The sequence below is a fragment of the Phocoena phocoena genome, chromosome 4 (assembly GCF_963924675.1).
Source record: "Phocoena phocoena chromosome 4, mPhoPho1.1, whole genome shotgun sequence".
Lineage (NCBI taxonomy): Eukaryota > Metazoa > Chordata > Mammalia > Artiodactyla > Phocoenidae > Phocoena > Phocoena phocoena.
In genome coordinates this window covers 9,789,225-9,804,044 of record NC_089222.1, presented here as the reverse complement: position 1 = coordinate 9,804,044, position 14,820 = coordinate 9,789,225, and the positions used below count along the sequence as shown (strand labels likewise).

At 38.0% G+C, this 14,820-nt stretch overlaps 1 protein-coding gene across 3 annotated transcripts in view; it reads right to left on the bottom strand.

Annotated features, from left to right (window-relative positions):
- Positions 1-14,820, bottom strand: part of SATB1 (SATB homeobox 1) — a 93,403-nt gene that overhangs the window by 51,488 nt on the left and 27,095 nt on the right. The gene's annotated exons all lie outside the window — the stretch shown is intronic.

Sequence of the window (14,820 nt, the reverse complement as noted above, 5' to 3'; positions counted from 1 at the left end):
AATAAGTAGAGCATCAAATGCTTTATTTAAGTAGAAAGCAACAGTCCACTGAGACTGGTATAAAATGATCACACCCACAGACTTTGCTCTAGTATGTATGGGACCTCCACCAATGTCACGTGTTCCTGGGAGGACAAACTTCAAACTTCCACCGATCCCAATAAATCCAAATACTTGGAGATGACTTTCTGATTGTAATTCATAAATAAATGCCACTTTGTGGTTTGGTGACTAAATTCTCCATCCTTGCAACTCCCAGGATGGCCCAGGGACCATAAGATCAGCATCATCTGGAAGCTTATTAGAAATGCAGAATATTGGGCCCTACTCCAGACCTGGTCAAGCAACACCTGCATTTTAATCAGATCCCCGGGGATTTGCGTGCCCACTAAAGTTTGGGAAACACCCCTTGCACTTTCCAGTCATGGTATTTGGGTTTCACTTGGAGGTAAATTAACACTGCTGCAAGGCTGACTGACCACATTTAAGAAGAGAAAAACTATTCACAAAGATCCTCTAACAGAAGAAAAACATATGCTGCAATCTTATTGCTAGCTTCATATATAGTAAGGCTTGGGTTTTGAATTTCAAACTAACCATATCATTTTTTAAAATATGCATTTCATGGTGACTCATCTCTCAAGGATACCACAAAAAAGAAAACGCCCTATTTTGTCACTTGTCTTCATCCTGCTTCTAATAACAAAAGCTTGGAAAATGGAGTCAACAGTTTAACATAGAAAAATGAAGAAAGACAATGATTTTGATGTATTACTAGTTTTGTCTTTTTTTTTTAAACTCATTTTCAACAAAGAAAAGTATTTTCTTCCCAGGAAATTTTGGTTCTGGTCATTTCAGTGACTTGGTCATGGTTATTTCCAGCCACAACACTCATATTCTCTAGTAGTGGCTAAATTAATTTCCCATTGAGTCGTAGGAATAATTAGACTTTGCAGAGCCAATCTGTCCTCCACTCCTATGTGTAGAAACATGAGAACTTACATTTCAGACTTCAGGTGGTCTGTGGTGAAAACGGTTTACAGAAGGCGGGGAACAAGCAGAAAAGCCAGTTTGGGGACAAAAGTATTTTTACATCGTTACCTTCTTTAAGCTACTTCTAACGTAGAGCTCTTTTGATTATCATTGTTTCTCCTGACATCCGTCATCAGTGTTAATTTTGTAGCATGCACACATTCCTGTAATATGTAAACCGTGGGGACCTTTGAAGAGCTTCCAGTGAAGGATAAGCTGGAGTTACATTATTGATGTAAAACATGGCTATCTTTCCTAAGAGGCACTATGATATCTTTCTTTTTTTTTTTTTTTGACACTTTCTACTGGATAGTCATTTTTACATTTCTCTAAAAAGACATTCTTAATGGGCTCACGATACTCTGCCATTAATCCAGACTAAGAGAGTCCCTCAGTCCAAGGTACAAAAAGATACTTAGCAAGGTTGCCAAAACCGGACCCAGAAGATTACCTGATCCAGTTAACAATCCGTCAGCTTCAATCACACTTCCTCTATTAATGATCGATCAATAAAGTCAGACACTAACAAAACCACTGAGACGGCTGATGGATCACTGTGATTCTGCAAATGGGTGAGAGCCCATGTTCTTCTACTTTGGTCCAATTTTTAAAAAATTATTACTATTCAACTTAGACATGCTGGCAGATTCTTAAATGTTAACATAATAGTACATGTAAATTTTAGATGTAGCTTATGTCTTAGTTTTCAGAAAAGTCTGAAATATCAAAGTTTTGCTGAGGTTTTTGACAAATGTCCAGGCTACCTGACTTTGCCAATGGTTCCATCTATGAGATTTGCTCTTTGCTGTGCACCTACTACGTCCCTGGCTGGTACTAGGGATACAAGGGCAGATAAGATACAGCCTCTGCCTACAAGAAGTTTACCGTCTATTAGGAAGAGACATGTAAACAGATCATTTCAATTTAATGTGATTCAGTAGAGCAAGAGTGGAAAATATATGGGGGTGGGGGAGGAAGAAAAATATACAATGTGTGAGAAAAAGAAAAAAAAAACATCTGAAATATTTTTATAAAACTAGAGCCCATATGTAACAGTGCTATGTAGTTCATTATTACCCATATGTGGAAAATAATATCCATATGTGCGTGTTCATCAAAGCTTCCCCCTGCCCTCGTTTAACCCTAAATTGGTAGGCTCTGTCCTTAAGTGACTTTCTGGATGCTTTCTACTCTGTCAAGTGGTGCGGGCTTAGGGAAACGCTGAATAACGTAAATATTAGCCTAAGTGAGACATAAGTCAAAAGGCTAATCCACAGGTTATGACACATGCCGAAGCAACTTTCTAGATTCTCTATCTTTCTGTGCTTTTAGGGGGCCGGGAAATAGTCCATAATTCAGGTAACTTGGGTTCACCTCTATTTTTACTGGAACAATATGCAGTGATATGTCCAACTAAACTGTGCAGGCAGCCACTGCACGAGACATTTTTTTTCCCTGTGGTAAAATCCCCATTGAAGGCTTAGGCATGGCATCTAACTAGGTCTATGAGTTTTAAAGGCAGGGAAGAGAGATTTCAGAATCTTGGCGGGGCACATGGTATTTGAAAGATCACATTCAGTCCTCTATCTTAAATTTGGAAAACTCATAAAGAAACACCTCTTGTTTTGATAATACAAAGAAGAGAAAGGCAAGATTGATAATACTTTCCTACGGGCTGAGGATGGATAAGGGGTAGGTAAACGAAGATCCATGTTTCTGAGAAAGAGGCTTGGGATTCTTCTGTCAATCAAAAGGATGTAGTTTAAAAAGATCACTAACTAAAAAGATTACTCACTAAGCTATGAGTCCATGGGGGTCCTGGGGCTCTGTATTCCTTTCCAGCCCAAATGCCTGGCATGTATTAAATACACACTAAATGTTCATTTGATGAAGCAGAATGAGCTAAACCTGCATTCAAGTCCAACATGTATCACACACTGGTAGTGTGACCTCGGTCAGATTAACTGACCACTACGACAATTCCCAGTACTAAACGGGAATGTCAGCAGCAGTCACCTCTTGGGGCTGTTCTGAGAACCTATTCATATGGACATTTTTTTTTTTCATTCATCCAGGAACTATCTATGGAACTCCTGCTATGTGCCTAGAACTGAACAAGTCACTAGAAAAATAATGACTTGAAGAGACATACTATCTCCACTTGGACTGACAATAAATAAAACAATGAATGTGATACAATTAGCACAGAGCCTGGAACATACGGAGTATGGACTTAAGAGAAGTTAATTACTATGACAACCCTCTGCCTCCCTCTTCATTGGCTTTTATTATGTGATCACATTTCAGATCAGTCGAAAGACTATGCTTTAAATAACATATGAGTCTTAGATACAATTTTCAAATGATGTATTTTAAGTCAAAGAAATTTTCTTATGAAAGAACAAAGAGGATACAAATTAAATGATTCAATGACAAGTCGGGTCAAGGGGTAACAAGGGAAAACATCAATGAAAAAGACCATTTCCATTTGTTTCGATATTCCAATTTGGTGGTATCTTCCAAAGCTGGCCAGTAGGTACCAGGTGGTAGCTGACATCAGGAAGATACACACCACTCCTCTGACTTATTTGATCCATGCCCTCTTCCATCTCTAGCTAACAGCTGCTCACCTAGGATACAATTTCAGCGCGGACTCCTGCAAGGCTCTTCCTGATGGCCCAAACATCCCGTACATAGAACCTCTATGGCACCCATCACGCTGTTTGTTTCCTACTAGGTGGGTGAGCCTTGGGGCTTATCTCCATATAGCCTGGACCTATCACAGGGCTGGGCAACCTATTTGGTGATGGATAAAAGGTCACTGAAATAAGTCATTACTGCAGGCTACCAGAAAGTCCTCTTCTCTCTTTGTTTTCTTAAAGGTCAAAGGTAATGTTAGTTTAATTGTCACAGGGAATCTTTTCGATCCATCAGTTTTAGCTGTCAAGCTCAAACTCAAAGAGTTTGAAGAACCTTTGTTCTTGAATTTGCAAGAGCTCCCTTCCAGGTTTTTGAAGCTACTTCCTCACAGATGTCTTGGAAGTCACCGAGCTCAGTGCTCGTGTTCTCCCAGATCTCTGGGTGTCTATTTATACGAGCTTCTCCAAAGCACTGGGAAAAGGGCACGGCTTGCCTGACAAGTCTTCTTATTTGGTGGCCAGTCTGTGGAAAGCATCCACGTTCAGGGACTAAAATAACCAGGCTGATAAAACTCCTTCTGTGTAAATCCCAAGTTCAAACACTACCCAGGAACACAAACCAAGGAAGAGGCCCCAGCTTCCAGCGTCAGGAAATACAGTTTGGAAGTCGGCAGAAATTGGCTGTGGGTCTCCTAACCCCAGTGTGACACAATATTCTCATCCTAGGAGCCAAGTTGTAAGCTTTTCTAAGATCCATAAAGCACATGTCTGCGCCCTATGAGGAGCTCCGGCTCTTTCTGAGAGTCTGCTCGAGTTCCGATCTGAAAGAATGCCATCTTCACAGAAACCCTGGTTCTCTAGAATGATACCATCTGCCACAGGCTGAGCTTCCTTTTCAGCCAAATACATTATTTATAACCTTTCTAATTGTGAAAAGGTAAGGGTGGAATTTTTCTACAGCCTGACTTCGATATGGTTAGAACATTCTGAACCTTTGCTCTCAAATACTGCAGGTCTCTGCATTTGAAAAGCAAAAAACAACCCCCAAACCCATAAGGAATTGGTGGAAGTTACATAATTTTTTCAAAATATTCTATCTTGTCAACCCCCCGCTAGAATAGGACGTACACTGTTAAGTATGTATTTATAACACATTTAGAAAACCGAAGGAAGAGAGTTTTTGATTTTTCTCCTTGGTCATCTTAGGAGCCAAGGAAGAGGTTGGGGGGAGAGGTGAGGCCTTCTGAAAAAACGGTTCATCAACTGGGGAAAGGCAGTGATCTGATTACCCTTAAAATTGCTTTGCTGTGCCTTTAACATCAACAAAAAAACCCACCCCCAAACAATGCTAATCAGGTTATTCAATCATTTAAACCAAAACTGTTCATGCTTTTCTGCCAAATCAACCAACCACAGCAAAATCTGTTATCTCTGATTGCTCAGCTTCCAGTCAAAAAACCAGTTAACCCCGACTATACCAAAAGTTTTCCAAAATACCCTCAAAGCGCTGCGTGCTCATGGAGAAGAAAGAGAAAGCCATGCCATCTTTAAAGGGTAATTGGAGCGCTGGACCCTATTTGCATATTACAGTTCACTCTAATAAACTACACAGCCTGTACCGGAAGCCAGCAGGTCCCTAGCATTCATGGGATCTCCATACAGGCTTTCCGTGCACAATTTTTTTTTTTTTTTTTTTAACAGGACTGTGATATCATGATCAAAACTTACTAAAGACTTGTGGATGGTCTGACTGAGGTGGGAAGAGGTGCCAGAACCTCTACAAAATGGTGGTTCACCCAAGTTTAAAGCTTTCAGGCTCCATCAGCAGAGAGGGCAAAAGCTACAACATCTTATTTACACAATTATCTAAATACGATTAAACAGCTGATGGACAAATATTAAACTGGAAAATGTATAGTCATTTCAGCTTAATGTAATCCTCTTTCTGTAAACACCCAAGATGATTTTTTTTCAACCAGAACAGTCCTGACATCTCATAAGCCTAAGGGTGAATAGCAAGAGATTGTTTTTGATAGTTATAAATATTCAAAAGACATGCAGACCATCTGCTTTCATAATACAGGTAAAGCAAGACTGAAATGGGGACTGCTGTATAAAAATGATTCTTTTAACAAAGTCTTCCTCTCCTCGAAAACTATAAAGACAGATGTCAAAAACTGTTTACACAGAGCAATCAGGAGCGTGCAAAATGTAATATTCCTTTTACACACAGTGCTTGCTAAAGAGATTTTTTTTTTCCTTTTTCTTCCCATCTGTGTGTTGCAACACATTTCTACAAGTTAAAAACATTTTTTTTTCAAACAGAGATCTCATGAATACCCAAAAACATGCTATCTGGTTTCTGAATGCTAATTAATTTCAACTAAGGAATCTGAATATCTTGTTCTGTAGGAAGGAATGTATGTTTTGAATTGGAATACTCCAGAGACACAAGGGAAATCATCTTGCACAGGTTTAATTCTGTAAGGCGATTTTTCATGGTTCTACCTTGTCTGTAATATATATCTGGTACATCCATGTCTTAAATGAAAGCACATAACTGCTAATGTCTTTGGCATAAAGTCTAAAATAATTGTTTTCTGAAATAAATATCCGTGCGTGCAGAATGTATATACAGAAACCTTTAACTTCTCAGGCGATACACAGTGATGCTTTATAAAGCCCCGCAGTTAATTTTCAGGGTCGGAACACTAATCTTGACAGTAACCTTTTTATGTATTGTATTAATGGCACAGAGACATTAAGCACCTTTTTATAATTTTCAATAAAATGAGCATTTACTGAACAATCTGTCAAACTGCTGGCTCTCTATTATTTTACATTTTTATTTTTTGACAAGTGTAACTTCACACACTCGGCTGGCCCTCCCCTTTCTCTAGGTCCGGCCTGCCTATGGCCTGAATTTTCACAGCAGGTTTTTAGATGCGCGTGGGAAACTTAAGGGTCAAATTTTAACTTCAGATCAAATGGAATCAACTCCACATTCAAACACTGTTTTAATAGGGATTCTCAGTAAATGGGGTTTTCTTTTCATCCCACAGGATATCAAATACTACAAACAAGGCATCATAGGAGATGGTGACATGGAACGAATTTGTTGAAAATTCACAGGTAGTCCCCATCTGGTATTGAGGGAGGGGAGGAAGGGAATTGGGTTTCAATTTATGGGAAGCAAATGGCAGGATTTCTAAGGGTCATTCTCTTTGTGATGTTAGCTTAGGTTCCCCAAATCTTTCCCTCTGGATCCTTTATTGCTTTCTAAGCTATTCTCTTGGGAGATACAACTGGGGCATACTCGGCATCTCAATTTGTTGAGAAGAGACTAATCACTTCTAAATTTTACTTAAACTCCAGTTGCCATCGTTAACGCTCTTGCCATCTTGATCAATCCCGGTGCCTTGAAAATGGCATCGTCACACAGAGTCACCCTTGTATCGTGCTAAATATAGAAACTCGGTACAAAGCTCCAAAGGAGTACAAAAGGAAGCACAAAGAGAACCTGGGCAATTCTGTTTTAATTCTCTTACTACATTTCCTAAAGATGAAAATGTGACCGTTTCGAAGCACAGGAATTTTATGTAATGGTTTAAATAGCCAATTCATCATGTTTAAAGGAAATGCTGGCTCACAGTTCGTATGGCTTTTCCGCATAATTAAAGTAATTTTACGTAAGGCCCAGATAATATCTTCTGACCAGATTCTCTATTCTATCTTTTTGTATAAGTATCATCTAGATCGTTCTTAATGCTACTGAAACCTTCTTATTCAAACGAATTGAATACATTGGTAAAGAGCTTAAATTAGAAAATATTTGCTAAAAAGCGTACTGTTACTAAGGGCATGTAATATTTCAAACTAACTGCAGGCTTAGGTTTGCTCATCTGCAATATGAAGGGAAATGAACTAGATAATCTGCAGGGTCCCTTCTAACAGTTTGAAGATTCTATGAGATCTGTAGGCATTCCCAGACACAGGTCCTACAGGGTCTTCTTTAGTGACTAAAGAAGATGTGATTGTTATACCCATCATGCATTCACTGTGCAGACATTACCAACTACAGTTTTATTTTTTAGGAAGGTTGGAGTCCCTCGGTATCTTGCTTATAATATGATTATTAAAAATATACTCACTATCATTAAACATTACGCTACTCCAAACAGAATTTTCGTAAGTTTTTCATTAGATAAATCTAATGAGTTTTATTTGATTTTATAGCAAAAATCATTTCCTAAGATTCTAAATCCTGAGCGCTGGGAGTGCTTGCTTCTTCTTTCTCTGATGGCCCTTGTGTGGTTAAATCTCCCATTCTCTATGGAGATTAAAATTTCTCATATCTGTACTTAGAAATAGCAGAAAAAGATACCAAATTTGTATTAAATTCCAGAGGTCCTAAATAAAGCATTTTGAGAAACTTCAAGCCACAGAGTGAAAAAAAAACTAAAGTAGTCTGAACAATCCATTTTTCCAAAAGTAAATACTAGAATTAGACTCTGTAACTCTCCACAGATTTTATATCCCTTCCTTCCTTGTATGAACGCTATTAGATTTTTAAGCCACACTGCCTAAAAACTGGGGAGAAAAGTAAGACTGCTTTTTAGCTTTTTATGGGGCCAAAGACTTTCTTTGGGAGTCTCATGAAACCGATGGAAGCTCTCCCCACATATATACTCCCCAAAAGAGGCTTGGAACTTCTGGGTCTGCACAAACCCTTGGGAGCCCACTGCGTGGGCAGTGGATCACACCCAGATCTGATCCAAGATTTCACAGGAGACTGAGGGCTAAGTCATGTCCTTGATTTCTGTGTTTTATTAATTGTTAGTTGTTAGCCAAGATTTCCCACGTCTACTAAATAAACATAAACCAATGTCACCTCTGGATGAGGTCATAGAGAAAAATCAAATTAACCTAGCTCACCTCTATCAGTATTATGAAAGTGCTTTACAGTTTAGGAAAATGCCATATACTGGTAATCACCTCTTTGGGAGTTATGGTGAAATGGTAAAAAAAAAAATGTGCTGGACGGGCTGTCCGTCATGAAGTAAGGAGCTCAGTCCATCACCGGGTGCGTGAGAGCCAGGCTGAGCTGGTGCCTCCTGCAGAAGGGTGGACAGACCAAGCCCCTGAGGCCTATTCTGCAATGGCTCAACACTTATCTCCACCTGCAGCTCTTTCTAAATTCAGGTGATTCTGGACCTTCACACCGCTGACTTTTACACACTAGATGTTTATAGCCCCAAACGGAGTCTCCAATGCCAAATGTGGCCTCTGGAACCTCAGCTGAGGGAGAGACATTGTGAGCTAACAGGGGGTGGTACTTAACTGCTGGCATTTCCAGCTTGGCAGTGTCAGCATCTTGGTCTATAAATCATTTGATTCTGCTATTGGTATTCCCCCCGCTTTATATTTTTTTTTTTAAATATGAGAAATAGACAAACATAAATAAATAGACTAATATTAGAAAAGCATGGATCTCAAATATAACGCAATTGAGACAAAATGAAACCTATCAGCCAAGCTGAAATACATAGTCGATTATAAAAGAAAAATTTAAAATGTGCACGGAAATATGTCGTTAGAGTGTGCTTAACAGTGACGTATAATTAGGTCTTTTATAGCAGTTTTTAGATCTCTGGGTCCCTTGTACCTCCCAAGACTATTGTTCTGCTTATAAACATAGAAGTTTTGTACATACACTCAAGAACAGTGACAATATAAGCAAAAATATGGGACAGCTTGGAATATCAGTAGGTTTTCTTAGAGGAAAATGTAGAAGTAATTTGCTCTTGGTAAGGTAAATTAAAAGTTCAGAATTAAGTGTAATAGGAAATATATTTTGTAAAGTAGGATATTATAGATAAGACTACATATAAAATACTAGTAATAAAACTACTGACATAGTTTATAAGCTCACGAAATAAACATGATGAAAATTCTATGAGTCTGTTTAGGTTTGACAAATATTCCTGAGATCCTACTATGCGTCAGATCTCTGAATGTGATGATGAATAAAACTTAGTCCCTTTGTGACCATCAATTACAGTGTACTCAGAGAACGGAGTTAGCCCACAGATAATTACAAAACAAAGTACAAAGTGCTATTGGTGGGGGGCATAAAGGAGGGACAGAGACTTGGATGTAGGGAGTGGGGGGTGGAGGGTAGTTAAAGGAAGGAACACTGGAAAAACTCACATCCAGAGGACAGTCCACACCAGGCATCTTTGACACTGTCCAGTCTAAGATACCACATCTGCTTAACTTTCAAATGTGCTTATTTAAAGCATCATGCTTGAGTCTTCCCCCACTTGCATTTTAAGATGCATCAGACCTTTATACTGATTCTAAGGAGGGCGCTAAAAGCATTCCTTACAGGTGAGAATGAGTTAGTTATAAAACGGCCCTTTAATTTTTTCACAAACGAAAAGTTCTTGGTTGTTTCCATAAAAAGTGACACTTGTACCAAAATCTTCTATGTTAGCAACAAAGTTTCTTAGACCCACAAGTGACCTTTCAAACTCTCAATCCCCAGGCTGTAGAAAAACAAGTATACTGTACTTTAGAACTGAGCGCTGTTCTAAATGCTTTACAAGTATTAACTCATGTAATTCTCTTAACAATCCTGAAAAATTGGTACTATTATCTTGCTACTTTATAGATTTAAAAAATGAGGCGTGGAGAGTCACTTGCCTGAATTTACAGAGCGGTAACGACAGAGCTCACATTCTTGACTCCCGTGGAACGAGTGCTATTAGCTTACTAATTATGTGATGGCAAAGAGCAGTGGCTGATGAAATATATCACTTCCAAAGATAGTTCCATTAAGAAATAAAAAGAAAATGAGATCCAGCTCTGCCCTATGTTAACATAATCGAGGAGATTCAACACATTTGGGGAAATATTTATTGTGACGTTTCATAAAGTTAATACTCGTTTTGGTTTGCTCCACGTTTTTCAGTTGCATAGGAATAAGCGCTGGATTGATAGTAAAATGGGACAAGCCTAGGACAGTCGGGTGGTACCCAATGAGGAAATACCCTGTCTTGTCATCTAGATAAGAATATGATTTCAAACGGTGCTAACAATTAAAGCTTTAATCGTTCTTAACTTTCAACATCATTTGCCTCTTTAACCTCTTTGAGTAAACTAAATTAGATTAGCATTTTCATGGGGAAATATTGCCATACAAGAGAATAGTCTTTTGAAAAGGAGAAAGAAAAAGACGACTAAAGAGGATGAAGTTTTAGAGTAAGAATGAGAGAAAAGAAAAAGATTCTTAAGTCAGCCACCTTCTCTACAATGCGGAATTCTGCAGCCTCCTGAATTGTCCATAATGGAACTCCAGCACCCCATAATAATACTGCATATTAGAACCCACTACAATCTTACATTTCTGTAGCGCCCTTCATGCAAGGATCCCAGGGTGCTTTACAATCATTATGAGTTAAAATTAAAACTAAAGCACATACAGTTCCTAACAGAACCATTTTAAAAATGCTAATCAGAACAAATAACTTTTAAGTCTAGATTTAAAAGTCCCAACAGCAAGAGCGTTCCTTATTTCAATTGGCAATGAACTGCGGAGGCTGGCTGACGCTCTCTCCTGTTACGTTAAAGGCTCTGTTATGCTTTTTAATACACAGAGCACCTTACAATCAAGCAGTTTCCAAAGAAAGAGGAAAAAATCTGGTGCGTGTAGTATCTGTTTTGATTATTCTGAATTTAGGGTTTTCTGTTTGTTTGTTTATGAGTTTTTTGGGGACCAAAATCTGACATGAAATAAAACAGGTTTAAAAAGCAAATCCAGAGAAAGCCCAACTTGAAATTTACGCAGTCATTCCGACAAAAGACACTCCAAAAGCACTTTAAAACTAGCTCTGTTTGAGCAAGAAAATCTGATTGATTAGCATGATTTGGTTAACTTTTTAAAAAAATTAGAAACTAGCATTTAATAGGCTTTCTCTCAGGCCATGTCTACTCCTAAGCCTTGGCAGTATTTATTATTCTGCAAATCAGAAAAAAATAGGGGAAATGCACTCATGATATGGTAATTTTCCTTGCATTAGTGATTTTGAGGTCAGAGGAAACCTGTTCAGATCTAAAACAAAGCATAGGTAAAAATCTATTAAGTGAAAATGAAGTGCTTACACATTGTCAAAGCACCCTCTAAACTGTCATGGCTTAAACTCTTTTATGTTTTATTCTTGTGAAAAGATAGTGGCCATAAAATATCTGAGATCAATCCATTTGAAGTTAATGCTTTATTAAGTTTGGCTTTTTTGAAAGGTTACAGGGAACTAATATCAAGCTACAGTAAAACCCTTATGTATATAAACCGGCTAAAAATGAGCCTGATAGATGAGACACAAAAAAGCAAATTTGCAATTTGGAGGACACGTCTATTGTAGATGCTACGTATTACATTATTAACACAGAACAGATATCTCACTGTCTAATTTGAAAGAGGTACTAGAGTGAAGTAATAACTGGTTCAAAAAAGGTGACAGAAAAAGTAATCTGATGTAAGTTTAGTAATTCACACAACTGCCCATTTAAGACTGGTGTACCATTTCCTTTATGGATCTCGCCATTAATTGCTGAAAGTAGTAATAAAATCCAATTAGGATCAAGTACTTCCATGCCTGGCAAAGCAGATATTCATAACCTCGGACTCCCTTGGGCAGTAAGGTAAAAACTGGGAAAAGTTTTGCCATTTAAAAGAGGAAAGAAAAGCTCCTACGTGGAGCTTTTCCTCAAAATATATGATATCTAATGAAAGATTTACAATAGATTTACAATATTATGGTAGGAAGGGGCAGGTACAAAATCCTACAAGCACATCTCAAACAGGAAACTTTAAATAGAGCTGCCAGTTATACCCTTGGTCATCACACTGAGCCAGTGAATGACTAAGGTCTATATTTTCACATAGACTCGAGAAATTGCCCACTGTTTCCCATGCAAATATCTAAGGTTGTCTTGGGGGTCAAAACAAAGGGCTATTAGCGCAATTATACCTACTGATCCGGACAGGATGTAAAGACGGGGAGAAGTGACTGCCAACAGAGTTCTTACAGTCAAACTTTTTGGAACCTCCCAAATACCAGACTATCCCAGGAATCAGTCCCCGTGGTCTAAATCACCCTCGAATACTCTAAATTAGGGGCATGATGGTATTTTTAAAGTGAGTCAAGGTAAGAATGACAAAATCAAAGATACAAAAACAAAACATACGTTAAAGAAAACTTTCAGCAGTAAGAATAAATACAGTTGGAAAACTGTAAGTAGTTATCAGTACTACAGAGAAATGTATTTTATAAAACATCAAATTAGTTGGAGAAATGTTTTTAAAAAGGCCTCTGTCTCTATCTATCTATCTATCTATCTATCTATCTATCTATCTTTCCTTCCATCCATCCATCCATCCATCCATCCAAGAATACTTGATTAAGCTCACAGGGTCTGGGTATGAATTCTCGCCCCTCTGCTTCACCTGCTCCGTAATCATGAGACTTGCTTAAACATTCCATGGCTCGGGTTCCTTAACTGAAAATGGGGATATAAAACCATATACCACTTAGGGTGACAGACACACTCTTGATACTGTAAAAGTACTAAATGAAAGTTACTATTATTTCAACTACTAAGATGTGTCACCCTCATTACTCCATAGGAAATAGAATGCCTGTCACACAGCAGACTGTCAATACATATTTTTGAATGAACAAATATATGAATATGTGAATAAATTTCATAGGTTAGACTCTCATCTGAAATACAATATTTGAATACTGATGTTGGATATTCTCTGGAGAAAATGTGATTATTAATGTTTACTGGAATTTTTTTACAGACGTCATTTTGGCCCAAAAATTATGAAAACAATAATATAAAGTGCAGTTAAAATATATATATATATCTACATCCTAAAAGATAGGGATTTTTTAAATTGGTGCTTTGTATAATACAGACTGAAAACCAGCTGAACACAGGGGTTTATTAATGTCTATGGAAATGACTGTCAAGTTTCAGAGAATGGGCATGGTTAAACGCCAAGCTTCAGCAGGGCAAGGTGGCTTCTTTTTTCGCCTGTTTTGCCAGTACCTCATGAAAAGTCTGACACATTCTACACCCCTAGATGCTGTCAGAAAAAGGAAAACCAAAATATCATTTTTCTCCACGTTACTTCTAAATGGAACGTTCGAATTTAAATTCATTTTATATATCTTTTGCTACTTGAAAATAAAAATGACAGTTCTCACTTTATGGAGGACTCGGGCTTGGAGCTACTTTTCCCAGGTGAGAAATGAAACAGAAAGAACCGGCACCTTAAAAATATGAAAGTGGTGATGTGTGAGCGTGTGTGTGTTTGTGTACACAAATGTGAACGTGTGTGTGGTGGGGAAGGGTGGTAAAAATGCACATATATCAGATTAAAATCCCTTAGGAATATGTGACCTAAACATTTTTAGAAGGAAGACGCTAGTCTGGCAGAAGTAATAACTGACCTTTTACTTACGATACTTTTAACAAAACGAATCTATCCTTGTACTGAATGTATACATATTTATCTAACGTTCAATTTCTAAAACTTCAGGGGAAACTTAAATCAAAATGAAATGTATTTTTATCGTACATCAAAATATTTACTTTTTCAGATCCCAATTGACCTTCCAAATCCATACCCTCCAAGTTCCCATGACCATAAGCTTTCTTATCCCCACGTCAGACTTTATTCTCCCTTCCTTACTTGCAGGTCAGAATACAACACCCACCTTACCTAACCACATCCACTGAAAAAAGCAAGAGTAACAAAACAGCGCCCAACCTCAGATCCATAATGAGCTAAGGGTTTCTTATGCCTTAGAACAGTTTACAAAAATAAACAAACACGTGGTAGAAAAAACAATAAATGGATGTCAATCTATTTGGGCAGATTTATGATAGGAAATCAGTCACAGAAATAAAGGTCTGAGTTATAAATCAAACCCCACGCACACTTAATGGAATTTCTGCGGCTAGAGAAAACCTTGCAAAGATTATCCAAGAAAACATTACTGCAGGAAAACCTAAGTCTTCATTTTAAAATCAACATGCTAAAACGCATCCTTGGGAAAGGACTTTGGGGGTCAGT